General features: G+C 41.2%; 1 long non-coding RNA gene across 1 annotated transcript in view; it reads left to right on the forward strand.

Moving 5' to 3' along the window:
* The first annotated feature begins 1859 nt into the window (after positions 1 to 1859).
* LOC133247139 (uncharacterized) overlaps positions 1860 to 26622 on the forward strand; it is a 95175-nt gene continuing 70412 nt past the window's right edge. The window contains exons 1-2 of the long non-coding RNA XR_009736274.1: positions 1860 to 2862; positions 21079 to 21332. This is a non-coding gene — a long non-coding RNA (uncharacterized LOC133247139). The remainder of the gene's footprint in view (positions 2863 to 21078; positions 21333 to 26622) is intronic.

The following is a 26622-nucleotide window of genomic DNA, read 5'->3' on the forward strand; positions in this document are numbered from 1 at the left end:
GCTTTTTAAAATATTATTATTGAGACTATTTTTAAAGAACAGTTTAGGGTTGACAGAAAAATTAGGGGGAAGGTACAAATTTTTCATATATTCACTGCTCTATGTCAGAGTTTGATAATTCTCAAAATAGTTCAACCCCTTTACCTCACTGAAGGCTCAGATAATGGCTTACATTTTTTTTAGCAATAAAGGATTTTTAACAAAAGTGTATATACTTTTTTTAAACATAATACTATTGCATACTCAATACACTATAGTATAGTGCAAAACATAACTTTTGCAAGCACTAGAAAACCAGAAAATTCATGTGACTCACTTTATTGCATTATCCACTTTATTGCAATGGTCTGGAACCCAACCCACAATATCTCTGAGGTATGCCTGTTTGGGGAAGAATTTTTAGTTCTCCATTTCCTTTTCTCTTTGGAGCTCAGGAACTCTCAGAAGTACAACAGCGTGCGTTGACCTTTTTCCGAATAGTGCCAGACTGTTAGTTTTGAGAACCAGATCTGGAAGATGTTTGCCTCATTGAGTCCTTTCCTTTGTCTTCCATCTGGGATTCTCACCACCTTGCACACCAGGCAGATACCTGACTTTGGAGAATTCACACTGGATTTGCTTCTGCAGAGAAGTAATTGGATTCCTATGTTGACTTTTAAACCCTGTTCTAACCTCAACCATCATCCCTTGTCTAGCCCAACGGATGTCTGAGCTTTGTTTATGAAGGAAAAAATGAGGGAGTCAACTGACAGGTCAGGGTCAGGAGGTCATGAGCCACTGGGATCAGGTGGTGGCAGCCTGAGCATTTTTCATAGGACACTGAGCAAGAATGAAGACTCAAGGGCATCTTTCAGCAAGTGCAGAGCTGAGGACTAAATCCAGGGCTTGGCCACTCAGAAGCCTCAGGGGCCATCGTTGTCTTGCAGAAAACGTTCCCAGCTGGGCAACTGGCCTGGTTTATGGAAGGATGAAACTGTTTATGGTAGAGAAGTGCTGAAGATTATTTTATACCCTTGAAAAGGGCATTAGACATAATCTAAGAGGCAATGAAAAGTATGACTATTTCAGAGATTATCTCCCAAGCTTGGCATCACAAGAGTGCCCCCTTTTACAAGCCTGTGGCTTCTGCTCCTGTGGATGTGGAGGTTGGAACACTATTCTGGGAACTGCCAGCAGCAACAGTCAGCTTGGTTAAGTTCATGCTCTTGAGTGTATGGAAGCAGTCATACAATTTGGCTTCTTGCTGTGAAATGACACCTGATCTGGAACTGTCCCCTAAGGAGGTGTCGAACATAAAAATCCAATGGAGAGGAAGAAGTATGAGTCCAGCTGAGTACACACACCAAACTGGAACTGGCAAAAGAGAACTCGTTAATGACCTCTAAATAGTGTCCCTCATGCTCTGCCGGGAAACTGACTTAGAGCTTGGTTAGGGGATAAAGAGCTCTCTAGAGGTATGTCAACAACAACAACAAAAATAATGAAAGATATATAAAAGAATATGTGCGTGTATGCTAAGTCACTTCAGTCCGTATAAAAGAATACCTAATGTTTATTTAGTATTTGTAAAGAGCCAGGCCCTGGGTTAAGTATTTTTCAAGCATCATCTGATAAATAGGTTCACGATTAAATCCTTGGAGGAAGACACAGTTATGAACCCCATTTTATAGTGGAGGAAACTGAGATTTTAAAAAGCCAACTCGCCAATAAATGGCTCACCCAGTTCTGTCTGATTCTAGTGCCCCCAAACCTGAACCTGTTAGACTGTGTTGGATATTCACTTATAATTTCAAAGTCAGTCATTATATTAAATAAAATGAAAGAAAAATAATGTGGAAAATGCAGATAATCATTGAATTCCAAAGGGCAGTAGTTTATAAACACAAATCCTGAGCTATCACATTAGTCATCCAGGAAGACTTCAGTTGCACATATATTCAAAGAAATGTAAATGTTTGTTCCACACAGCAACTCATTTCAGAATAAATAGCAAGTTTGTCAACACGATAGTCAAGTACTGATTTTTAGAAATGCAGGCATTGTGCTCGCTCCATTGTTTTGCACTTTACCAGATGCTCAACGGACCTGTGCTGGGGCACAAGCCCCCTTCTCCCGTCTATTCAGCTGTTTGGATGAGCTGGTACAGACAAAGACACACTTTCTGTCAGAACTTTTCTTACTAAGAGTTATTTTAATTCATGTGAGTAAACGGGTCAAAAATGTCTCCCAGGAAAAGTCCAGGGTGGTTTGGTGGAAGGCAGTTTGCAAATGGTAGATCTTAGCTCAGTTCAGTTGCTCAGCTGTGTCCAACTCTTTGCGACCCCATGGACTGCAGCACACCAGGCTTCCCTGTCCCTCACCAACTCCCAGAGCTTGCTCAAACTCATGTCCATCGAGTTGGTGATGCCATCCAACCATCTCATCCTCTGTCATCCCCTTCTCCTCCTGCCCTCAGTCTTTCCCAGCATCAGGGTTTTTTCCAGGGAGTCAGTTCTTCGCATCAGGTGACTGAAGTATTGGAGCTTCAGCTTCAGCATCAGTCTCTCCAAATCCTAAAGTGTTGATATTTATTCTTCCCACTAGAGGGCAGTGCTTGAAAGGATTACAGTCCTTACCTCTGAAGTTAGTACAACGGACTGGAACAAACCCTAGTATTGTTACTTCCCCTAACCCACGCAGAGAGCACATAAAGATTTTATTTCTTTGAAGGAAAAAGGAGAAAGAAATATGTTTGCTCTAACATGACGCAGAAATCAATGATGATGCTGTCTTAACTTGCTGAGCTTGGAGAAAGAGAAACGCTAGTAAAATTTAATACTCTGAATCATCAAAGGATAAATGGAAGAAGACATCTTTATAAATGTAAGTGAAATCCTTTTATGATAAACTCTTAAAGACAGAATATTGCGACCAAATGCTCAGAAAGATAATCTCTGTTGCTTTGGTTTGATTATCATTAGAATTTACTGGAGTGAACAACTTATTTCAATAAGCATCTTTTCTCTTTTGTCAGTATAATGGTCACACAGGGTGTATGGTGCAAAATACAAGCTAAAAAAATACGTAATATTATGTAATGGTTAAGCTTTGCCCTTTGAAAAAAGGAGGAGTGTTGAAAGGGCAGAGTTGGTATTGAAGATGGATTTAAAAGCTGTAGAAATTTGCTGAGAACACCTTGGGTTACCTGCTTGAATCTTCCAGAGTGTCACTAATTAGAAAGGCTGCCAACGTGAAGCATTGTTTCCTTAAACCATAATTAAAGCCCACGGTTCTTGGGTCTTGACCTCTGCTTTAGCAAGGATGACTGGGACCCTGAGGGATTCACTGAGAATTCTTACTTTTCAAAACAGTCTAGTGGGGATGGGGGGCAGGAGGAATACCCTGAGAGACTAAATCAGCAGTTTATCAAGGGGTTCCCAGTCCAAACCTTCTCATGTTTTTTCTGGTCAGCCCAGGTGATTCACTATCAGCAAGCAGATACTGAGTGCTTACGGAGTCACAGATTGAGCAACTCTGTGGAGAGCCTGGAGCAGTGCTGGGTCCTATAGGAGGTTCCAGATTTTAAATCTTTTTCCTGCCCTGAAGGATAAATGAATATACTCACCTTCATTGTGAAAATGGAAAGAGTTCAGATGTGAGGGTGGGGCTGGAGGGCACTTCTTAATTCACCGAATTCAATAAAGCAGAAGCCCTCCCCTCTATGAGCTGCCAACCTAATGGAGAAGGCACCCTGACACCCGGTTTAACCTTCTGCTTCCCTAGCTGCTGTGTGGCCCTATCTGAAGAGTTTTTATTCAGAGAACACTATGTGTTCATTCTCATTGTTTGCCCTTGACTTAAAGGGAACAGTCCTGAAGACACCCCAAGGAAGATGGTTAACAAGAATCACCAGAGTCTGGAAGATGATTCTGATTCACCCTCCAGAGCTGTGTAGACTCTGATGGGCCTGCCCAAGGCAATAACTACTCTCTGCAACACCAACAGTTTTCCTCTTTGTAGAATGAAATTACAGAAACACCCACGTCACAGGATTCAGCATGTGGATGGACAGGAAATAAGGGTAGAAGCCACTCTGATGAGCCTCACAGAGGTCTTTCTGTTCGGGACACATTGCGATCTTAGAGACTTCACTCATTTCAAAGCAATAGGCTTTATTCAGCCTTCATTTTGGGTGTGCAAACATTTAGCCCCAGATAAATGGAGACCCTGTTATCCACATTTCAAAGGGTTTTTAACTTTAAAAGCCTTAAAGCAGATTTTTTTTCTGGAAATAGGCTTTTTTTTTTTTTTCCTTTTGAAATGAACTAGCTGCAATTGTAGAATGCTGGACCTGGAAGAGATTTCAGAGATCTTTTACATACACACACACTCCCGATTTACAGAAAAGGAAGGAAAAATCAGGCTGGTTTCCCTAAGTCAAGAGCAAATTTTTGGAAGGGCTGGAACCATGTTTTCTGATTCTCAGTCCTGAGGTTGGTCAGCTGAGAGCAACAAACACAAGATTTGAATCAGATACAAAGAGAAACTGACTTTAGGGCCATCACATTGTTCAGAGAGATCTGTTTGTTCATGATTTCTACATTGTATAACTAACTATTCAGAGATACAGCTACAAGAAATATTGAAGTATCAATATAAAGAGGAACGAAAAACCACGTGCATAATTATTCTGTGCAGTCACCAGCCCATCAGATATTTTCAGTCTTATCAAAATCAACATGGCAATAAAATGTCTCCTTGTCCTTCCAACTTCCTTATTAAAAGGCATTAAATTTGTTTTTCTCACACATAGAAAGATAAGGTTGTTAATTGCAGGAACTGCTTATCAGCAAAAATGTAAAATAGCAGGAGAGTCATTTGATGGTTTAGCTAAGAAGAAAAAGGAATGGAGGAAGAAAGGAATACAGAATACAGAAAGGCTCAAGGAATGAACATGAAATCAATGTTCATAATAAATTTAATATCTGTAAATGGAAATATTTCCTAGAAAGTATTCTTTGTATTTTGTAAAAAGGAGATAATGCAAAATATAGAAGTATATATTCTATAGTATATATTCTATTCAAAATATAGAAGTATGAACATATGGAAAACACCAATTAAAATTAAAGGAATAAACTGAGATAGCAAAGGACAGAGGAGCCTGGCATGCTGCAGTCCATGGGGTCACAAAGAGCTGGACATGACTTAGCAACTGAATAACAACAACTCTTGCTAGGACTATTACAAATGAAAAATACCACCCCAACTTCAGGACGATCCTGGCAAGGTTGTGCGTGACTGGAGTGAACACAAGGTATGAGGGAAAAGGGGCCTCAGAGTCTACTCCAAGCCTGAGTCTCATAAATCCTGTCAATAACTGGAGTTTGGAGATGTCTTGGGTTGTGAGAAGTTTATTTCACAGTGGTTAAAATAAAAAAGCTGCACTAGAAAGTGGGAGATTTATCTTCTCACAGAAAGAGACAAATGAGTCCATTTCTATCCACCTTCACCTGCATTAGAGCGCTGATGCTGAATGTGCAGTCAGCCCTTGGCTCTTGTGTTTTCTTCCCTGTCAATCAGAACGCTTGCAAAATGGATTTTCAGTATTAAGGTTTACTCCATAACCTCAGTCTTAGAAAAGACCGCATCAAGCTTGTGGCATTTCACTTCTATGAATTTACATGTCACAGTCCCAGGTTTTTGCTTCCTCCGTAAAATAAGTTAGTGTAAGTCACTGGTATGGATACAAAGACTTTCAGATTAATTCATCTAAAACATACACACGCATCTAATTAATTAATCGTCACTCCTAATTTAGAGGAACAGGTACGACGTTTGGGTATGTGGGGCCATTATTCTTTTACTGGGCTTTCCCGGTGGCTCAGGTGGTAAAGAATCCATCTGGAATGCAGGAGACTGCTAGCAATGCAGCAGACCTGGGTTTGATTCCTTTATAATTTAATTCTTTTACTTTTTTAAGCAGGAAGCAATATTTTAAATATAATTGGGTGTTGGTGAAGGGTTTAAATTCACAAAACCTTATGGCTGGAAGCAGCATTTTTTTAGGTAGAACTGCACTGTTATATGTACACCACCTGTCTAACTCTCCACTTACCAATCGGGAGTAGTTTTCCAAAACTCTTTCAGCTGTAGAATCCTTTAAAAACTCATGTCTAAAAATGTAACATTAAAAAAAAAAGACACTTTGGCTGTGACTGGGGAGAAACCCACATGGGGGCTCTCTGTACACCACCTGTTTGTCTAATTCTCTACTTACCAATCTGGAGTAGTTTCCCAAAACTTTTTCAGCTGTAGAATCTTTTAAGAAATCGTATCTGAAAATGTAACATGAAACAAAGACACTCTGGCCGTGACTGGGGAGAAACCTACTCGGGGCGGGTTCTGTCCCACTGTTTAGACAGAGGATGGTGGTGGCTGAAGGAATGTGTGACCCTGTGGCAGCTGCTTCCGGCAGTCTCAAGGGGAGGTGCTTGCAAGCCAGCCTGTGTGGCCGTCATCAAATAGGCTGCATCAGCCTTTGCCAAACCAGAGATCATTAATAATTCATTGTCATTGATTAATAAAATACATACTCCTCCTTTTTAATATGTACTGACCGGAAACACCGTAGCAAAATTAGCAGATACTCTAAATTATGAATCCTGTGTGTTAACCTCCAAATCATAGCTCATGCATAAAAAAGGACATCTTCTGAGTCCATGATGAGTAGAGAAGTTCAGGAAAAATCTATTGTTAGCTACTTATAAAGAAAGTATCTCGGTTTCTGTTCTATAGTGTGATGGGAGGGGATGGAGTACTCTTGCTTTATTTGCTTGCGTTTTTATTTCAATATAAAGAGCCATATTTTGATGGGTGAATATTCGTATAGTTGGCCTAGCGGTGTTGAATCATGTATTTGAGCCAGTGTTGGCCAGGGACTGTGAGCTCTCAGAGGATGAGACCCACAGCTGCTAGACATCAATTCTCAGCCAACTGCTGTGTGTTTCAGGCACCTAGGGATGAGATGGCCTCGGAGCCAGATCGCTTTCTATTACTTCCTGTTCTTCCTTGTTCTCCCTCCGGTCCCCATTCAGACTTTGTAATAAATGCAAACCGTAAACCTCCTTAAAAAAAAACTGCATCTGCAGAACTTGCCTCTTGAGCATCTGTCATGCAGGATTGAAAACTCCAGAAAATGCAGACGATATTTGGGTTTTAGCTAAAATAATTATAAGAGACTTGAAAGGCATAGGGGCCCCACTAGTTGAACTTCACTGACACAGTGTTGCTTTTTTAAAAAATATTGAACCCTAGAACTAGCTCATCAGATCCTTCGAGTAAGCTCAGCTGATCAGACTGCAGTTCCAATGACAGCATATTGTACTAAGTGCTGGAAACAGATGGGATAGTGGGTAGACAAATTATGATTCTCTATAAGAATGGAAGAGCCGGGGTGAGTCTTTGTAAACACAGGCTCGACCCTCCTCGGAAGCCCTTGAAGATTGCGTCCGATTCCTGGGTGCCTTCTAGATCAGAAAAATAAAACATCTATTCTTTAATTGCTATTTCAAGGTAAGGAGTCTTTGTGCTTTCAAAAAAAAAAAAAAAATCCCTTCTAATTCTCAGAAGAGAAGTTCTTTGAAATGTATATGTCTCTCAGTAAATTTGGATTGGTGCATCAGTCTCAGGCAATCTCGTAGTAATTTTCAGCTGTTGGACAATCAAATCAACCCTAAATGAATGAATCTTTTCACGTATCTGTATTGGAAAGAAAGGGGTAAAAGAGGGGAGAGGGGTCAGAGGCTATGGAAATTGAGTATCACTTATTGTCAGATTCAAAAGTCCTTACAGCTTTAAATGAGCATTTTGCTTGGAACAGTTGGCAGTCCATTCTCTCATTGGCCAGTTTATTCCATAAGTGTTTATTAGGTGCCTGGGATGTCCCGGGCACCGCGCCAGGTTTGGGTTACAACAAAGAGCATCTTCTTTCCTCAAGGGGGTTTAGGTTAGTGCTATAGACACAGGAATAAACAATGAGGACCAGTAATGGATTGACTGAAGACGCACAAGCTTGTAAGGGACCACAGAGAAGGGGGACCAGGACCAAACCAAGTCTTGCACGTGAGGGTGGCATTGAGGTGAGCTGGGCCGGAGAAGGTGGGTGTTAGTGAGTGGCGGGCAGGGATAATCAGGCCCTAGAGTTTGAAGAGCCTTGTGTACCAAATGAATTTATCTGACCTTCCTCTGCCTTTGTGTCTCTCGGGACTTTGATATCTTGGTATGGCCCATATCCCAAAACCACAGGATAAACAAGAAATGTCTTCCTGGAGCATTAGTTCTGCTTAATGGTGAGCACTTTAAAGTATATGTTACTAAAGGAGTAGAAGGCATGATCTACACACATGTGTAAGATGAATCAGGAGATGCTGAAGATATTTTGTGCTTGTGATGGGGAACCTGAGGCTGTACCTGCAGCCCCACTCTCCTCCCATTAGGGGACATTTATAGAAAAGTTTGCAAAGCACATTGTCATGGGAACTACTTAAGTTTAAGCCAACCAATGACAGGAGCCAAGCTGCAATTTGGAAAGACCCGCGGCTGCGAGGTAGATAATGATTCAGAGAAGGGTGATGGTGAAAGCAAGAAAAGCAGCTAGGAGGCTCTTACAGGCCCTAGTCTGAAACATCACTCTGACTCTGACTAGGGGAGTAGCAACAGGGATGAAAAAAAGTGGTTTGCAAGATCATTTCTTGAGTGGCTCTCATGTTCCAGGCATTATTCCAGGCAGGGAAGAACACAGAAAAGATAGATCCCTGCCTTCTTGAGCTTATAAGCTAGTGGAAGAGACAGAAAAAAAGCGGTAAATGAGAAATTAACTTCATTGTATAAATTAGTGATGAATTTTGTGAAGGAAATGAAAGTGGGAAATGTGATGTTGTCTTGGGGAGCGAACAGAGTGGTCGGGAAAGGACTGGGAGAGTGAGTGGGGAATGAAGGCAAAGGTGATGCTTGGATGACAGTGTCCTCCACTGAGACCGCGAACATAAGGAGAAAGGGAAGTTTAAGAGGAGATGATGTCGAGGGCAGTGTGGGAGATCCATGAGAATATGCCCAGAAGAGAACAAAGAAGATAGGAGTATCCACCTCTGCCACACCACACTGCAAACACACACATGCTCAGAGGCATACGTGCATGTGACACGTGAACACACATCCCATGGGATCAGTCCACACAGAGGTGGGGACGTGCCGAACCTGAGCATCAAAACAGCAACAGTGTGAAAATGAGGCCCCAGAGGCCTCCTGAGGGTTCCGATCAAAGATCGATGCTTCTTTATTCATTAAGGATCACCGTCGTGGAGGCACAAGTGGCGTGCTCCCTCCTGTGCAGCAGAGACAGTCAATGGTTTTTTTGTTTTTTTTTTTTGACAGCTTTAATTTTTCAGCACTTTATTATTTTTTTTTTATTTGATTATGGTTTTATTCAGCACATGTGCTAAGCTGCTCTGGTTGGTAAGCAAAAATGTTAAGTGCCTACCTGGGTTGCTCCACAGACTGCCTGAGATCTCCTTGCGGGTGTGCTCAAGACAGCTCTTCCTCACTGTCCACCTGAACTTCAAAAAGGCACCGGTGGGCCCCCCGGGAGACTGCAGGCTCTAATGAGGCCCCTGCCAGCGGCTCAGGAAGCCACGGAAATAATGAAGGAGCCTGCTGCTCTTCCCTGCAAGTTCCCTAGAGCCCCAATTACAGAATTTAAAACCCCAAATTCCAAGGCTGTGTTGACATTAAAAGAAAACCTCATTTTTTCCCTGCCCAGACAATGTGAGACAATAAAACCCCAATCTGAAAAAGAAGCAAGGCCAAGGAACTTTTTTCTGGGAAGAAGTGGAAGAACAGTACGTAAATCACTTTTTTTTTTTTTTTAAATCCTCTGCAGCCTTCCACTGCAGCTGAATGTCTTTCTTCAATAGCTATTGCTTTATAATGTGAGCATTTACATTGACATTTAAATTGGCCATTTGGCTGGAGATAGTTTTCTGTGAGGCAGATTAAACTAGGAAAGCATCCACTGGTTTATACTGAAATCCTTTATAATTATAAAAGTCACAGATCTCATTGGTTCCAACATCAACATTAACAAACACCCCACCTTCAAGAAAGAAAAAGACACGCCCACATGAAAGGGCACTTTGATTACATGGAACTTTCCGACATGCAGCTTTAAATACATCTTTTCACGGGTTATCCTATTACGGTAGAGGAAAATGAATGATATTTTCCCCATCATGGGGTTAGAGACTAAGAGTGAGCTTATAAACCAGAGGGTGCTGGCCAAAGCCTGGAATACAGGCGTTTTGGGAGGCTGTTGCTTGTGGTGATCTGGTAAAGGGTTATTCAGGGAATAGAACTGTAGAGGCTAGGTCTTGAAAAAGAGACCAGGGTATGAGATAGCACACGCTTATCCAAAAACCATATTTCAGAGTTGAACGTGGGCATGTAACTGTCCTTGTTTTTCTGCGTTTTCTTCTCACATGCTCCGAGTCTCAAAAGATTCCTGGCACGCGACCATGTTCGGAGACTGTTTCTGTACTCATACAGTCTGTGATGCCAGAGACACGAAAACACCCCTGATTTTCTAAGTCTAGACACGAGGGGATATCCAGTGACCAAATACACGCGCCCATTTGTTGTTTTTTTCCAGGAGAAAAATCAGCTGGGTTCCATGAATACACTTCTTTAATCAACTTTCCAAACCAAAGAACTGTGTGTATTTGGCAGCCATATTTTAAAGAATAGGCTGAAACCCAATCAGGTGAATTATTGAGGATTCCTGTGTGTTAGCATCATCTTTTCTGGCACTTTAGTTTTAAAAGAACTCCACAATATGACATTTTTGGTTTAAAGAGATGATGGAATTGAAATTAAGAAAAATCATGTCACTTAACACTGGCAAGAAGAATATTTCAACTTGAGGTTCTTTAAAGACTCTTTTGTTCTTACTAGGTTCTCCATCTCCTCAGAGAAAACCATAAAAGAAGATAAATTAGTTAAAAGAAGACCTACAGGAAGAGGGTGGTGTTCTGTGTTGGGAGGCCTGACCGCCGTCAGGAGCAGAAAGGAACCCACCCATGGGCTGGCTGTGGCCTCAGTGAGTTCTGAGCTGCTAGGGCCCTGGCTTCAATCTTGCAAGTTCAAAATTTAATCTGATCTTCATTCCCAAACTGATCCAGCTAGAGTATATTTTTCTCCCTCTCTCAAACATCACAAAAGTATATTTAAAATCACGACAATCTTTAAATTTATAGAATGAGAACTGTAACACCCAAGTGAAATGAACAATCACATTATCCTTCCTGCAATTCTCTTCCCAGAGATAAGCTTTATGAGATGCCAAATTATGACTGGAACCAGACAGCTTTTGTAGAGTATTCGAAAATCTACCACATCAGAGTCTGATAGCCATGCACACAGCTGGGGATCGATTCCTTGGGCCAGCTAATCAATTGGTCTTCATTATGGATCAACATCTCAGTCAGCCTTGAATATTCAGATTTAACTTTCCAATGTGTGTCTCTCCGTGCTCTCTTTTTCCCAAGACCTCTATGGCTCACTAATTTCTTTCTGATTTATTAAATTAGCACAATTAATTAGGCTATTGACAATCCTTGAGGCCAGGGACCCATTTTTATTTTTATTTCATTTTTAGGTCTCTTGAGATAGGTTTGTGTTTAGCCATTCAACAGACAAAGAGAAGCCATTAATTTTATTCAAATCTAGCTGCCTACCCCTATCTTTGGAGAAAAGAACCTTTTGAGAGTTTCAGCTGTATCTGGGACCAAAGGAAGTCCAGTTTTCACCAGGTTGACATAGTAAATCGTATAATAAGATAACAACGATTCTACACACAAAAGGTATAGCTCATTTGGCACAACTGTCCTTTAACCTGATGCCTCATTAGGAGATTTCAAGCAGCTCATTTGCAGCATAAAACCATCATTCTGGAGAAAATTTCTTCATGAGTAATTATACAAAAATTAAATAAACATGCTGCCACCAAGTAAATCCGTTAAATTGTACTCTCACTATATCAGGGCCTCGATTCCATTGTCATCTGTCTGTAAATACTAGGGAAGAATTGGCCATCACTTTCAGAAGATAATGACTGGCAGTTTTCCAGATGTAATTACTCAAAGACAGAACAGCATTGTGTGGACCGCAAATGCTGACACAAAGGCTATAGTCTGTGTCTGAGGTAAAGTAAGGGCATGGAAGAGGAAATACTACTTTTATGCCCATTACAAATATCAGGAAAAGATTGGGAAGAGACAGTGCCGTAGAGTTAATGAAGGTGACATTCCCACATGTAACTACAACCCCAGTTACAGAGAGAAACATCCTTCAGCTGCAAACATCATCAGAACCTATCAAATTTCAGTCAGGTTTATGCTATAAATATTGGAGAGGAAAGACCAGTGAGACATAATTACTTAGAGCAGATCAGTACTTTTCCAGAGATGAGACAAGGATGTCATGGAACCAAATATGGCAGTTTTTCAGTTCAGAAGAAATGGAAGCAGGACAGATTTAGCGTGAATGAATGGGGTGGCGACTCGGAGAGCTGGACTCACAGGTGGAGGAGGCCCTGGGTGTTGCAATCCAAGGAGCAGGAAGGAGCCCCTCCCCCAGAACGCTCTGCCCCTGCCTTGCTGCCAGGGAAATTCCCCCTGGAGTCTCTTCATACAGTGCTGGTTCTATTCACATTCCAAATGCCATTGAGAACGAAAGAACAGCAAGTGTCTGCCAGTTATTTACTTTTTAGTGGGAAATAATTTCACAACATTTATTGCACAAACGTTTATTTATATACCAGGCCCTCTAATAGATGTGAGGGATGCATGGTGGAAATAATATAAGTAATACAGACAGGATTCCTTGTCCAGTGGATCTTAGATTCTAGCTGAGAGGATGACCATTGACCAAATAGCCCCCAAATGAGTACTTAATTGCAGCTGGAGATAAGAGCTATGCAGGAAAGAAAGCTGAGCCCTGAAGTGCATATGACCTCATCTAAGCTGGGGTTTTGGGGGAGTTCCCTGAGGAAGTGTGATCACTGGGCTGACTACTGAAGGCTGGACAGAAGACAATCAGATGAAGAAAAGAGTAGAAAATAATTCTGGGCAAAACAACAGTATGTTCAATGCCCATAAATGGAATATCATTCAGCTATAAAAATGGATAAAGTGCTGATATATGCCAAAGTGAATGAACCTTGAAAACATTATGCTGAGTAAGAGAAGTCAGACACAAAGGCCATATATTGTATGATTCTATTTATATGAAATGTTCCCAATAAGCAGATTCAGAAACAGAAATCAGATTAGTGGCAGGCCGGGTCTGGGAGTAGGAAAGAATGAAGAATGTCTCTTTAATAGGCCTGGAGTCTCCTGTGGGGGTAATGGGATTGTTCTGGAACTTGACAGTGATGATGGTCATGCAATATTGTGAATCCACTAAAATGTCTCTGACTTATCTACTTTGAAATGGCTAAAATGATGAACTGAAGCTGGTGGTGGTTTAGTCGCTAAGTCATGTCCGACTCTTATAGCCCATGGACTGTAGCCCACCAGGCTCCTCTCTGTCCATGGGATTCTCCAGGCAAGAATACTGGAGTGGGTTGCCATTTCCTTCTCCAGTATAACAGCATATATAGCATATATTTATGATGTTAAAAAATGACAATGTTGGGAATTTTTACTGGATTGTTGTTGGTATTGTTTAGTTGCTAAGTAGTGTTCAACTTTTTTGTGACCCCCATGGACTGTAGCCTGCCAGACTCCTCTGTCCATGGGATTTTCCAGGCAAGAATACTGGAGTGGGTTGCCATTCCTTCTCTGGTGAACTGTAAGTTATGTGTATTTTACCACAATTAAAAAAAAAAAAAAAAAAAGAACTGTATGTTCAAAGGCTCTCCCCTGCAGGAATGAGCATAATCCCTTCCTGGCACTGAAAGATGAATGGTTGGCAGGAGTGAAAGCAAGGCCAAAGGGACAGGGGGCTGGAGAGTCAGGCTGGGGCCAGAGCATGCAGGGCATGGAGACCGTGTTAGACTTTGGCCTTTATCTTAGGGGGAATGGCGCTTAAAGTGGGGAAGGGCATTGTCAGACAGACAGACATTTTAGAAGATAATCATATATCCAATCAAGAGTGAGTTTCCACAGCTTGAAAGTAAGATGTGATCGAAGTCAGGACAGAGGAAGGGTACTCTACACAGGTCAAAGGGTGCCTCCTCCCCAGTTTCTATAGCATGGATTCCACCTGCTCCTGCTACATAGACCTGTAGAGAAGTTTCAGATTATCATAACAGCTAAGGACATTTTAGAGCAAGGTAAAGCAGAAAGTGATGCTGAGTGTAATTACTGGGTCTTCAGTGTCAATGCTCTTAATACGGGAAGGCAGAAGAGTAGACCAGCAGACATCTCATGGGGTTCTAAGATGAACAGCCTAGTTGGCGTTCAGTGTGGGCGTGTGTGCTCAGTTGCTTCAGTCAGGTCTGACTCTTTGTGAAACTACAGAACTGGAGCCTGCCACGTTCCTCTGTCCATGGGATTTCCCAAGCAAGAATGCTGGAGTGGGTCACCACGCCCTCCTCCAGGGAATCTTGCCCACCCAGGGATTGAACCAGGGTCTCCTGCGTCTTCTGCATCACAGGCAGATTCCTCACTGCCAAGCCACCAGGGAAGCCTGGTGCTCAGTAGAGGGAGAGGTTTATAGGGCTTCAGGATGAGGCAATGAAGAGGAGACCTCAGAGAGGTCGGGATCGTCAGTGACGGCGGTAATATGATTTCGGTTTTCTAGAGTTACTTAGGTCTCTTGAAGATGGGCCAGAACGTCTGCACTCCAGATCATTTGTGGAATGCTGTAGTCTGGCCAGATAATGAGCACTCTTAGCATCAACCATGGTATTGATTGTGATGGGAATGGTACTGATTGTGGCTAGGTCTCAGTATCAGAAAGGTGCTCTAAGAGTCAATCTGCTAACTGATTTTGAAATGGTAGGGTAGCTAAAAGGGCAAATACAACATTGTGAACATGTTTCACTCATTTGTTCCTTCTATTCCTTTCTCATTCAGCAGGGTTTTTGTTTCTTTGTTTAGTATTGCCTATGGTAGGGTGCTATGCTAGGCATAGATTTATAAGACTAATAAATAAGTTAGGTCATCTTATATGAAAACTAAGAAAATCTTTTTTTTTTTTTTAGTTCTACCAGTTTATTGCTACCAACCCATCACCACCCTCCACCCTCATGCACACATGCTCAGTCATGTAACCCCGGGGACTGCAGCCCGCCAGGCTCCTCTGTCCATGGACTTTTCCAGGCAAGAGTACTGGAGTGGGTTACCATTTCCTTCTCCAGGGTGAAATTATCAATAAAATATCACAGATAAGCTACATAAAAGAAGCTTTCCATTTAGATCAGAGTCCAGAGCCAAGGCCCCTTGTTTGCTTTCTTGTTTTCTATGTTACTGAGCCCATCTTTGCATAAAATGTTCCCTTGGTATCTCTAATCTTCTTGGAGATCTCATTCTATTGTTCTTTCCCATTCTGTTGTTTTCCTCTATTTCTTTGCACTGATCACTGAGGAAGGCTTTCTTATCGCTCCTTGCTGTTCTTTGGAACTCTGCATTCAAATGGGCATATCTTTCCTTTTCTCCTTTGCTTTTCGCGTCTCTTCCTTTCACAGCTATTTGTAAGGCCTCCTCCGACAGCCATTTTTCTTTTTTGCATTTCTTTTTCTTGAGGATGGTCTTGATCCCTGTCTCCTGTACAATGTCACGACCTCAGTCCACAGTTCATCAGGCACTCTATCAGATCTAGTCCCTTAAATCTATTTCTCACTTCCATTGTATAATCATAAGGGATTTGATTTAGGTCATACCTGAATGGTCTAGTGGTTTTCCTTACTTTCTTCAATTTAAGTCTGAATTTGGCAATAAGGAGTTCATGTTCTGAGCCACAGTCAGCTCCCGGTCTTGTCTTTGCTGACTGTATAGAGCTTCTCCATCTTTGGCTACAAAGAATATAATCAATCTGATTTCGGTATTGACCATCTGGTGATGTCCATGTGTAGAGTCTTCTCTTGTGTTGTAGGAAGAGGCTGTTTGCTATGACCAGTGCGTTCTTTTGGCAAAACTCTATTAGCCTTTGCCCTGCTTCATTCTGTACTCCAGGGCCAAATTTGCCTGTTACTCCAGGTATTTCTTGACTTCCTACTTTTGCATTCCAGTCCCCTATAATGAAAAGGACATCTTTTCGGGGTGTTAGTTCTAAAAGGTCTTGTAGGTCTTCATAGAAACATTCAACTTCAGCTTCTTCAGCATTACTGGTTGGGGCATAGACTTGGATTACCATGATATTGAATGGTTTGCCCTGAAAACGAACAGAGATCATTCTGTCGTTTTTGAGATTGCATCCAAGTAGTGCATTTCGGAATCTTTTGTTGACCATGATGGCCACTCCATTTCTTCTAAGGGATTCCTGCTCACAGTAGTATATATAATGGTCATCTGAGTTAAATTCACCCACTCCAGTCCATCTTAGTTCACTGATTCCTAGAATGTCTACGTTCAGTCTTGCCATCTCCTGTTTGACCACTTCCAATTTGCCTTGATTCATGGACCTAACATTCCAGGTACCTATGCAATATTGCTCTTTACAGCATCAGACGTTGCTTCTATCACCAGTCACATCCACAACTGAAATTAGAGATACGAAGGGAACATTTCACACAAAGATGGGCTCAGTAAAGGACAGAAAAGGTGTGGACCTAACAGAAGCAGAAGATATTAAGAAGAGGTGGCAAGAATACACAGAAGAACTATACAAAAAAGACCTTCATGATCCAGATAATCATGATGGTGTGATGATTCACCTAGAGCCAGACATCCTGGAATGTGAAGTCAAGTGGGTCTTAGGAAGTATCACTATGAACAAAGCTAGTGGAGGTGATGGAATTCCAGTTGAGCTATTTCAAATCCCAAAAGATGATGCTGGGAAAGTGCTGCATTCAATATGTCAGCAAATTTGGAAAACTCAGCAGTGGCCACAGGACTGGAAAAGGTCAGTTTTCATTCAAATCCCAAAGAAAGACAATACCAAAGAATGCTCAAACTACCACACAATTGCACTCATTTCACACACTAGTAAATTAATGCTTAAAATTCTCCAAGCCAGGCTTCAGCAATACTTTCAGATGTTCAAGCTGGATTTAGAAAAGGCAGAGGAACCAGAGATCAAATTGCCAACATTTGCTGGGTCATCAAAAAAGCAAGAGAGTTCCAGAAAAACATCTATTTCTGCTTTATTGACTATGCCAAAAGCTTTGACTATGTGGATCACAAAACTGTGGAAAATTCTGAAAGAGATGGGAGTACCAGACCACCTCATCTGCCTCTTGTGAAACCTGTATGCAGGTCAGGAAGCAACAGTTAGAACTGGACATGGAACAACAGACTGGTTCCAAATAGGAAAAGGAGTCTGTCAAGGCTGTATATTGTCTTCCTGCTTATTTAACTTATATTCAGAGTACCTCATGAGAAATGCTGGGCTGGATGAAGCATAAGCTGGAATCAAGATTGCTGGGAGAAATATCAATACCCTCAGATATGCAGATGACACCACCCTTATGGCAGAAAGTAAAGAAGAACTAAAGAACCTCTTGATGAAAATGAAAGAGGAGAGTGAAAAACTTGGCTTAAAACTCAACATTCATAAAACTAAGATCATGGCATCCAGTCCCATGACTTCATGGGAAATAGATGGGGAAACAGTGGAAACAGTGGTTGACTTTATTTTCTTGGGCTCCAAAATTACTGCAGATGGTGACTGCAGCCATAAAATTAAAAGACACTTACTCTTTGGAAGGAAAGTTATGACCAATCTAGACAGCATATTAAAAAAACCGAGACATTATCTTGTCAACAAAAGTCCATCTAGTCAAGGCTATGGTTTTTCCAGTAGTCATGTATGGTTGTGAGAGTTGGACTATAAAGAAAGCTGAGCACAGAAGAATTGATGCTTTTGAACTGTGGTGTTGGAGAAAACTCTTGAGAGTCCCTTGGACTGCAAGGAGATCCAACCAGTCCATCCTAAAGGAGATCAGTCCTGGGTGTTCATTGGAAGGACTGATGTTGAAGCTGAAACTCCAATATTTTGGCCACCTGATGCAAAGAGCTGACTCATTGGAAAAGACCCTGATGCTGGGAAAGATTGAAGGCAGGAAGAGAAGGGTATGACAGGAGGAGATGGTTGGATGGCATCACTGACTCAATGGACATGAGTTTGGGTGGACTCCGGGAGTTGGTGATAGACAGGGAGGCCTCGCGTGCTGCAGTTCATGGGGTCTCAAAGAGTCAGAAACAACTGAGCGACTGAACTGAACTTTCTATGTTATAGATGTATGGATGTGAGAGTTGGACCAGAAAGAAGGCTAAGCACCAAAGAATTGATGCTTTCGAACTGTAGTATTGGAGAAGACTCTTGGGAGTCCCTTGGACTGCAAGGTAATCAAACCAGTCAATCCTAAAGGAAATCAACCCTGAATCTTCACTGGAAGGACTGATGCTGAAGCTGAAGCTCCAATACTTTGGCCACCTGTTGTGAAGTGCCAACTCACTGGAAAAGACCGTGATGCTGTGAAAGATGGAGGGCAGGAGGAGAAGGGGACAACAGAGGATGAGATGAGGTGGTTGGATGTCATCGTTGATTCAATGGACATGAGTTTGAGTAAATTCTAGAGATAGTAAAGAACAGGGAAGCCTGGTGTACTGCAGTCCATGGGGTCAGAAAGAGTCAGACACAACTTAGTGACTGAACAACAATAATGTTATAAGAATTATTTCCCAATAGTCATAATCTTTGAATGACTAGATTTTGAAAAATAACTAAAATAACTTCTTACCCTGATGCCATCAATTGCTGATTTCTGCCCCCATCATAATGTTTTTAGAATACCAGGAAGTATGGACATCTCAGGTAAAAAACTAAAAATGGGTAAAGAGATGGGCTTCCCTGGTGGCTCAGTGGTAAAGAATCCACCTGCCAATGCAGGAGATGCAGCTTTCATCCCTGGGTTGGGAAGATCCCCTGGAGAAGGAAATGGTAACCCACTCCAGTATTCTTACCTGGGAAATCCCATGGAGAGAGGAGCTTTATGGGCTATATAGTTCATGGGGTTGCAAAAAAGTCAGATATGACTTAACCACTAAACAACAACAAGAGATAAAGATTTCTTTCTTTATTATTTATGTACATGTAAACTCGTGTCATCATAGTCCACTGTAAGATGTGAGATTCTCAGAACCAGCTGACAATGAAAATGGAAATGTTCAGTGAAATCTCACGAAGCAGTTTCTTTGTGAAAACAACTCTCAGAGAGTTATCCACGTTCCCATAGCAATAAAGCAGCACCGCATTAAACCCCCTACATCTTGCTGTTATTGTCTAGCTCTGTAACAGACAGCCTTTCCACTGAGCAGTGAGCAGATCAGAAGGGGCTGCTTCCTTTCCTTTTTGTGGAGCTGAACATTGGTCAAAAGATCAAGAGACCATCTAATTAAAATGTTTCCTATTGACTCAAAACCAAGATGCAAGGGTAGGCATGAAGAGGCACCCAATAGTTAAGAAGTTGAAAAATCCAGAAAGAATAACAGTATCTTCCACAATCCTATGGCTTAAAAATATCAGAAACATTAGATATCAAAGAAAAAAATTTATTTTTTTCTCATTTATTTTATATAATTAATTTTATTATACTCATTTATTTTATATAATTAATTTTAACTAACGTCCATGGCACATATAATAAACCTGTAATAATATGTGCATGTGCTTAAAAAATTGGAAAACAAAGCTTACATTTGAAAAAGAACAACCATTTTTAAGAATGTGACTGTTTAGTATCAAAGAGGAGACTAGCAAACTTCTAAAAATTCTTGCTCTGGGATAAAGAGAAAATTATAAAGGCAACAAATATGATACACCCTTTGAGTTATTAAAACTTATTGACACTGATAAGCCTAAATTTGAATGGCAGTGTTTTCTTAATTGAGTCATTGATACAATTCATATTATCATGTACAACTAAGAAAGGGATTTGTAGTAATCCAGGATTTTTATAGCACATAGGCTATCTGTCAATGGGCTTTCAGGCATCTGTGAACTCCCCATCCCACCAAATTTTATGATGAATAGTATGTGATTGTTCTGTATGATGTCAACTTGGCTACATTGGAACTATGTTTTCCAGAATTCCCTTCTCTACCCACGGAGTTAGGCCTCAAGAGAGATTTTGCATGAGATTAAGAAAGTAGAAGAGGAGCAGTGGCCGACTGGTTTCCTTTATGCTTGAAAGGTGGGCACAGGACAAAAATGTGGAAACAATGACAGATTTTATTTTCTTAGACTCCAAAATCACTACAGGTGGTGACTGCAGCCTTGAAGTTAAAAGACACTTGCTCCTTGGAAGAAAAGCTATGACAAACTTAGACAGTGTATTAAAAAGCAGAGACATTGCTTTGCTGACAAAAGTCCATATACTCAAAGCTATGGTTTTTCCAGTAGTCATGTATGGGTGTGAGAGTTGGACTGTAAAGAAGGCTAAGCACCAAAGAATTGATGCTTTTGAACTGTGGTGTTGGAGAAGAGTCCTGAGAGTCCCTTGGACTGTAAGGAGATCCAACCAGTCCATCCTAAAGGAAATAATCCTGAATATTCATTGGAAGGACTGATGCTGAAGCTCCAATACTTTGGCCACTTGATATGAAGAGCCAACTCACTGGAAAAGACCTTGATGCTGGGAAAGACTGAGGACAGGATGAGAAGGGATGACAGAGAATGAGGTGGTTGGATGGCATCACCAACTCAATGGGCATGAGTTTGAGCAAACTCTGGAAGATAGTGAAGGACAGGGAAGCCTAGTGTGCTGCAGTTCATGGGGTTGCAAAGAGTTGGACACAACTGAGCAACTGAACAGCAGCAACTACACCAACAGGGCACCAAGAGCTGTTGGCACTAAAGTGTGTTGTTACTTATCTACAGGCTCACCATGTTGGCCTGGGACAGCAGCTGGGCCCCTGCCAGATCCTTCTGCTGGCAGCTTCCCTGATTCCTGGACCAGATGCATAGTTAGCTCCATGATGGAAGACACCAGCTTCACCTTCATCCAGCCTGTCTGTTCTGACCCTGCTTCACATCCTTCTTTTCCCAACTGCCTGTGGAGTCAGGTGCCAGAAGCAGACACAGAAGCAAGTGTGCACTCTTACCTAGACCTCTTAACCGGCTCCCAGAGTACAGTAAGTTTAAGTCCTTGTAATTAATATATTATTAATAAACATATTTAAATAAATGTACATGTGGTTTTGCTTAAACCCTAACTAATACATTGTATGCAAAAGCATAATTTTTGAAAAGCTGCAACTATAATTCAATGCAAATACATAGCAAGCATGGGAAAGATTAATTTATGAGGAACCCAGCAAGGTTTCATATATAGTTCAAAGAAAGATACTAAACATTGATGTCAGTCAAAGAAAAAATTCTGGAATATGATTGGCTAAATTAGACTCAAAACTGGTTAATATATTGCATGACAATCAGAGCATAATCTTTGGGATTATCTTCTCTTTTGGAGAGAAATCCCTGCACAATAAGCATTTGTACAACTTAGTACACATTTTTCACTTAAATAGAAATTTTAAGGAAAAACTTTTAATGCTACAAAATAAAAAAACCCTAGAAATCAGTATCACTTGCTTTAAATAGAAGTAAGCCTTATAAATTATAATTATTAACATAAGTATTACATATCAGTTCAGTTCAGTTGCTCAGTCATGTCTGACTCTTTGCGACACCATGGACTGCAGCACGCCACGCTTCCCTGTCCATCACCAACTCCCGGAATTTACTCAAACTCATGTCCATTGAGTTGGTGATGCCACCCAACCATCTCATCCTCTGTCGTCCCCTTCTCCTCCCACCTTCATTCTTTCCCAGCACCAGGGTCTATTCAAAACAGTTCTTCCCATGAGGTGGCCTAAGTATTGGAGTTTCAGCTTCAGCATCATCCTTCCAATGAATATTCATGATTGATTGCCTTTAGGATGGACTGGTTGGATCTCCTTGCTGTCGAAGGGACTCTCAAGAGTCTTCCCCAACACCACAGTTCAAAAGCATCAATTCTTCAGTGCTCAGCTTTCTGTATAGTCCAACTCTCACATCCATATATGACTACTGGAAAAACCATAGCTTTGACTAGATGGACCTTTGTTGGCAAAATAATGCCTCTGCTTTTTAATATGCTATCTAGTTTGGTCATAACTTGTCTTCCAAGGAGCAAGCATCTCTTAATTTCATGGCTGCAGTCACCATCTGCAGTCATTTTGGAGCCCAAGAAAATAAAGTCTCTCACTGTTTCCATTGTTTCCCCATCTATTTGTCAAGAAGTGATGGGACCAGATGCCATGATCTTTTTTTCTGAATGTTGAGGTTTTTTTTTTTCTTTTTTTTTTTTTAATTTCTCATGTGTTCCCCATCCTGAACCCTCCTCCCTCCTCCCTCCCCATACCATCCCTCTGGGTCGTCCCAGTGCAGTATACCCCAAGCATCCAGTATCGTGCATTGAACCTGGACTGGCATCTCATTTCATACATGACATTTCACATGTTTCAATGCCATTCTCCCAAATCTTCCCACCCTCTCCCTCTCCCACAGAGTCCATAAGCCTGTTCTATACATCAGTGTCTCTTTTGCTGTCTGGTATACAGGGTTATCGTTACCATCTTTCTAAATTCCATATATATGCATTAGTATACTGTATTGGTGTTTTTCCTTCTGGCTTACTTCACTCTGTATAATAGGCTCCAGTTTCATCCACCTCATTAGAACTGATTCAAATGTATTCTTTTTAATGGCTGAGTAATACTCCACTGTGTATATGTACCATAGCTTTCTTATCCATTCATCTCCTGATGGACATCTAGGTTGCTTCCATGTCCTGGCTATTATAAACAGTGCTGCGATGAACATTGGGGTACACGTGTCTCTTTCCCTTCTGGTTTCCTCAGTGTGTATGCCCAGCAGTGGGATTGCTGGATCATAAGGCAGTTCTATTTCCAGTGTTTTAAGGAATCTCCACACTGTTCTCCATAGTGGCTGTACTAGTTTGCATTCCCACCAACAGTGTAAGAGGGTTCCCTTTTCTCCACACCCTCTCCAGCATTTATTATTTGTAGACTTTTGGATCGCAGCCATTCTGACTGGTGTGAAATGGTACCTCATAGTGGTTTTGATTTGCATTTCTCTGATAATGAGTGATGTTGAGCATCTTTTCATGTGTTTGTTAGCCATCTGTATGTCTTCTTTGGAGAAATGTCTATTTAGATCTTTGGCCCATTTTTTGATTGGGTCATTTATTTTTCTGGAGTTGAGCTGTAGGAGTTGCTTGTATATTTTTGAGATTAGTTGTTTGTCGGTTGCTTCATTTGCTATTATTTTCTCCCATTCTGAAGGCTGTCTTTTCACCTTGCTAATAGTTTCCTTTGATGTGCAGAAGCTTTTAAGTTTAATTAGGTCCCATTTGTTTATTTTTGCTTTTATTTCCAATATTCTGGGAGGTGGGTCATAGAGGATCCTGCTGTGATGTATGTCAGAGAGTGTTTTGCCTATGTTCTCCTCTAGGAGTTTTATAGTTTCTGGTCTTACGTTGAGATCTTTAATCCATTTTGAGTTTATTTTTGTATATGGTGTTAGAAAGTGTTCTAGTTTCATTCTTTTACAAGTGGTTGACCAGATTTCCCAGCACCACTTGTTAAAGAGATTGTCTTTAATCCATTGTATATTCTTGCCTCCTTTGTCAAAGATAAGGTGTCCATATGTGCGTGGATTTATCTCTGGGCTTTCTATTTTGTTCCATTGATCTATATTTCTGTCTTTGTGCCAGTACCATACTGACATGGTACTGAATGTTGAGTTTTAAGCCGACTTTTTCACTCTCCTCTTTCACTTTCATCAAGAGGCTCTTTAGTTCTACTTCACTTTCTGCCACAAGGCTGGTGTCATCTGCATATCTGAGGGTATTGATATTTCTCCCAGTAATCTTGATTCCAACTTGTGCTTCATCCAGCCCAGCGTTTCTCATGATAGACTCTGCATATAAGTTAAATAAGCAGGGTGACAATATACAGCCTTGACGTACTCCTTTCCCGATTTGGAACCAGTCTGTTGTTCCATGTCCAGTTCTAACTGTTGCTTCTTGACCTGCATACAGATTTCTCAGGAGTCAGGTGGTCTCGTATTCCCAACTCTTGAATAATTTTCTACAGTTTGTAGTGATCCACACAGTCAAAGGCTTTGGCATAGTCAATAAAGCAGAGGTAGATGCTTTTCCAGAACTCTCTAGCTTTTTCAGTGATCCAATGGATGTTGGCAATTTGATCTCTGGTTCCTCTGCCTTTTCTAAAACCAGATTGAACATCTGGAAGTTCATGGTTCATGTATTGTTGAAGCCTGGCTTAGAGAATTTTGAGCATTACTTAACTAGTGTGTGAGAGGAGTGCAATTGTGCGGTAGGTTGAGCATTCTTTGGCATTGCCTTTCTTTGGAATTGGAATGAAAACTGACCTTTCCCAGTCCTGTGACCACTGCTGAGTTTTCCAAATTTGCTGGCATACTGAGTGTGGCACTTTCCCAGCATCATCTTTTAGGATTTGAAATAGCTCAACTGGAGTTCCATCACCTCCACTAGCTTTGTTTATAGTGATGCTTCCTAAGGCCCACCTGACTTCACATTCCAGGATGTCTGGCTCTAGGTGAGTGAACACACCATTGTGATTATCTGGGTCATGAAGATCTTTTTTCTACAGTTCTTCTGTGTATTCTTGCCACCTCTTCTTTATATCTTCTGCTTCTGTTAGGTCCAAACCACTTCTGTCCTTTATTGAGCCCATCTTTGCATGAAATGTTCCCTTGGTATCTCTAATTTTCTTGAAGAGATCCCTAGTCTTTCCCATTCTATTGTTTTCCTCTATTTCTTTGCATTGATCACTGAAGAAGGCTTTCTTATTTCTCCTTGCCATTCTTTAGTATAAATATTACATATATACCACTTGAAATACATATTCCACTGGTAGCAAAAACTGTTCCATACTTTGGGAAATATTAGTCTAAGATATTTATGAAGATTCTAGATTACAGATTCAGTTCAGTTCAGTTCAGCCACTCAGTCATGTCTGACTCTGTGACCGCATGAATTGCAGCACGCCAGGCCTCCCTGTCCATCACCAACTTCCGGAGTTCACCCAAACTCATGTCGATTGAGTCAGTGATGCCATCCAGCCATCTCATCCCCTCTTGTCCCCTTCTCCTCTTGCCCCCAATCCCTCCCAGCATCCGAGTCTTTTCCAATGAGTCAACTCTTCGTATGAGGTGGCCAAAGTACTGGAGTTTCAGCTTTAGCATCAGTCCTTCCAAAGAACGCCCAGGACTGATCTCCTTTAGAATGGACTGGTTGGATCTCCTTGAAGTCCAAGGGACTCTCAAGAGTCTTCTCCAACACCACAGTTCAAAAGCATCAATTCTGTGGCACTCAGCTTTCTTCACAGTCCAACTCTCACATCCATACATGACCACTGGAAAAACCATAGCCTTGACTAGACAGACCTTTGTTAGCAAAGTAATGTCTCTGCTTTTGAATATGCTATCTAGGTTGGTCATAACTTTCCTCCAAGGAGTAATCATCTTTTAATTTCATGGCTGCAGTCACCATCTGCAGTGATTTTACCCACCCCTAAACTCAGAAGGGACTGTAGAAACTAGCTCATTTTAGACATGAAAAAATGGAAAGAGAAAAGGTTTTAAGTGACATTCCCAGCCATTCAGTGATGACTATGGTCCTCCTCCACCCTACTGCATAGCTCTCCATGACATATATCTGCTTATCTCTATCTGCCGTTTGCAATTAAGTAAATCTTCTCTAAGCATTTACCTAACTCTGAACATTTCCTTTTGCTTTTCTGGCCCACCCATCAGATTCATCTTGAGTGCTACCTCCTCCATGAACGCTTTGTTTGTATTTCTCTTTTAGCATTTATTTGTCCCCTTTTTTTTTCATTCAACTGCTCTCTTTTTGCACTTGCTTTGTGTTTTCTACTTTTCTTGAACCTCAGTACAGAGCTCGTACCTTCCTCTCATGGTGCCAGCATTATACCTGTAAGAGTTCGTGCTCCATAGGCTGCTTGCAATGAACTGTCTATTGAATCTCACTACTATTTGGGAACAAAGCAGTGGAAAATGTGATGCTGGTGGTCTTTCTATATTATGGGGCCCATCTGTTTGCTATTACCTGTTTCCCACCTGCTGTTCTTACCAGCATAAAACTCCATCTGCTACTTTCTCTTCGCTTCCAAGCCTGACTTGGCACTAAATCTATCAGACTCTGCTTTAGGTGTGCCTAGTCAGCATTACTTTTCCTTAATGATTTTTTACTAATTAATATTAAAGGTCTGCTTTATTTTATTCGCCTCTTGAGAGTATTTAAGATGTGAGCAAGGTAAGCAATACTGAATTCAAGACAATCTGTCTAAACTA

Source organism: Bos javanicus, chromosome 5 (genome assembly GCF_032452875.1).
Source record: "Bos javanicus breed banteng chromosome 5, ARS-OSU_banteng_1.0, whole genome shotgun sequence".
Classification (NCBI taxonomy): Eukaryota; Metazoa; Chordata; class Mammalia; order Artiodactyla; family Bovidae; genus Bos; species Bos javanicus.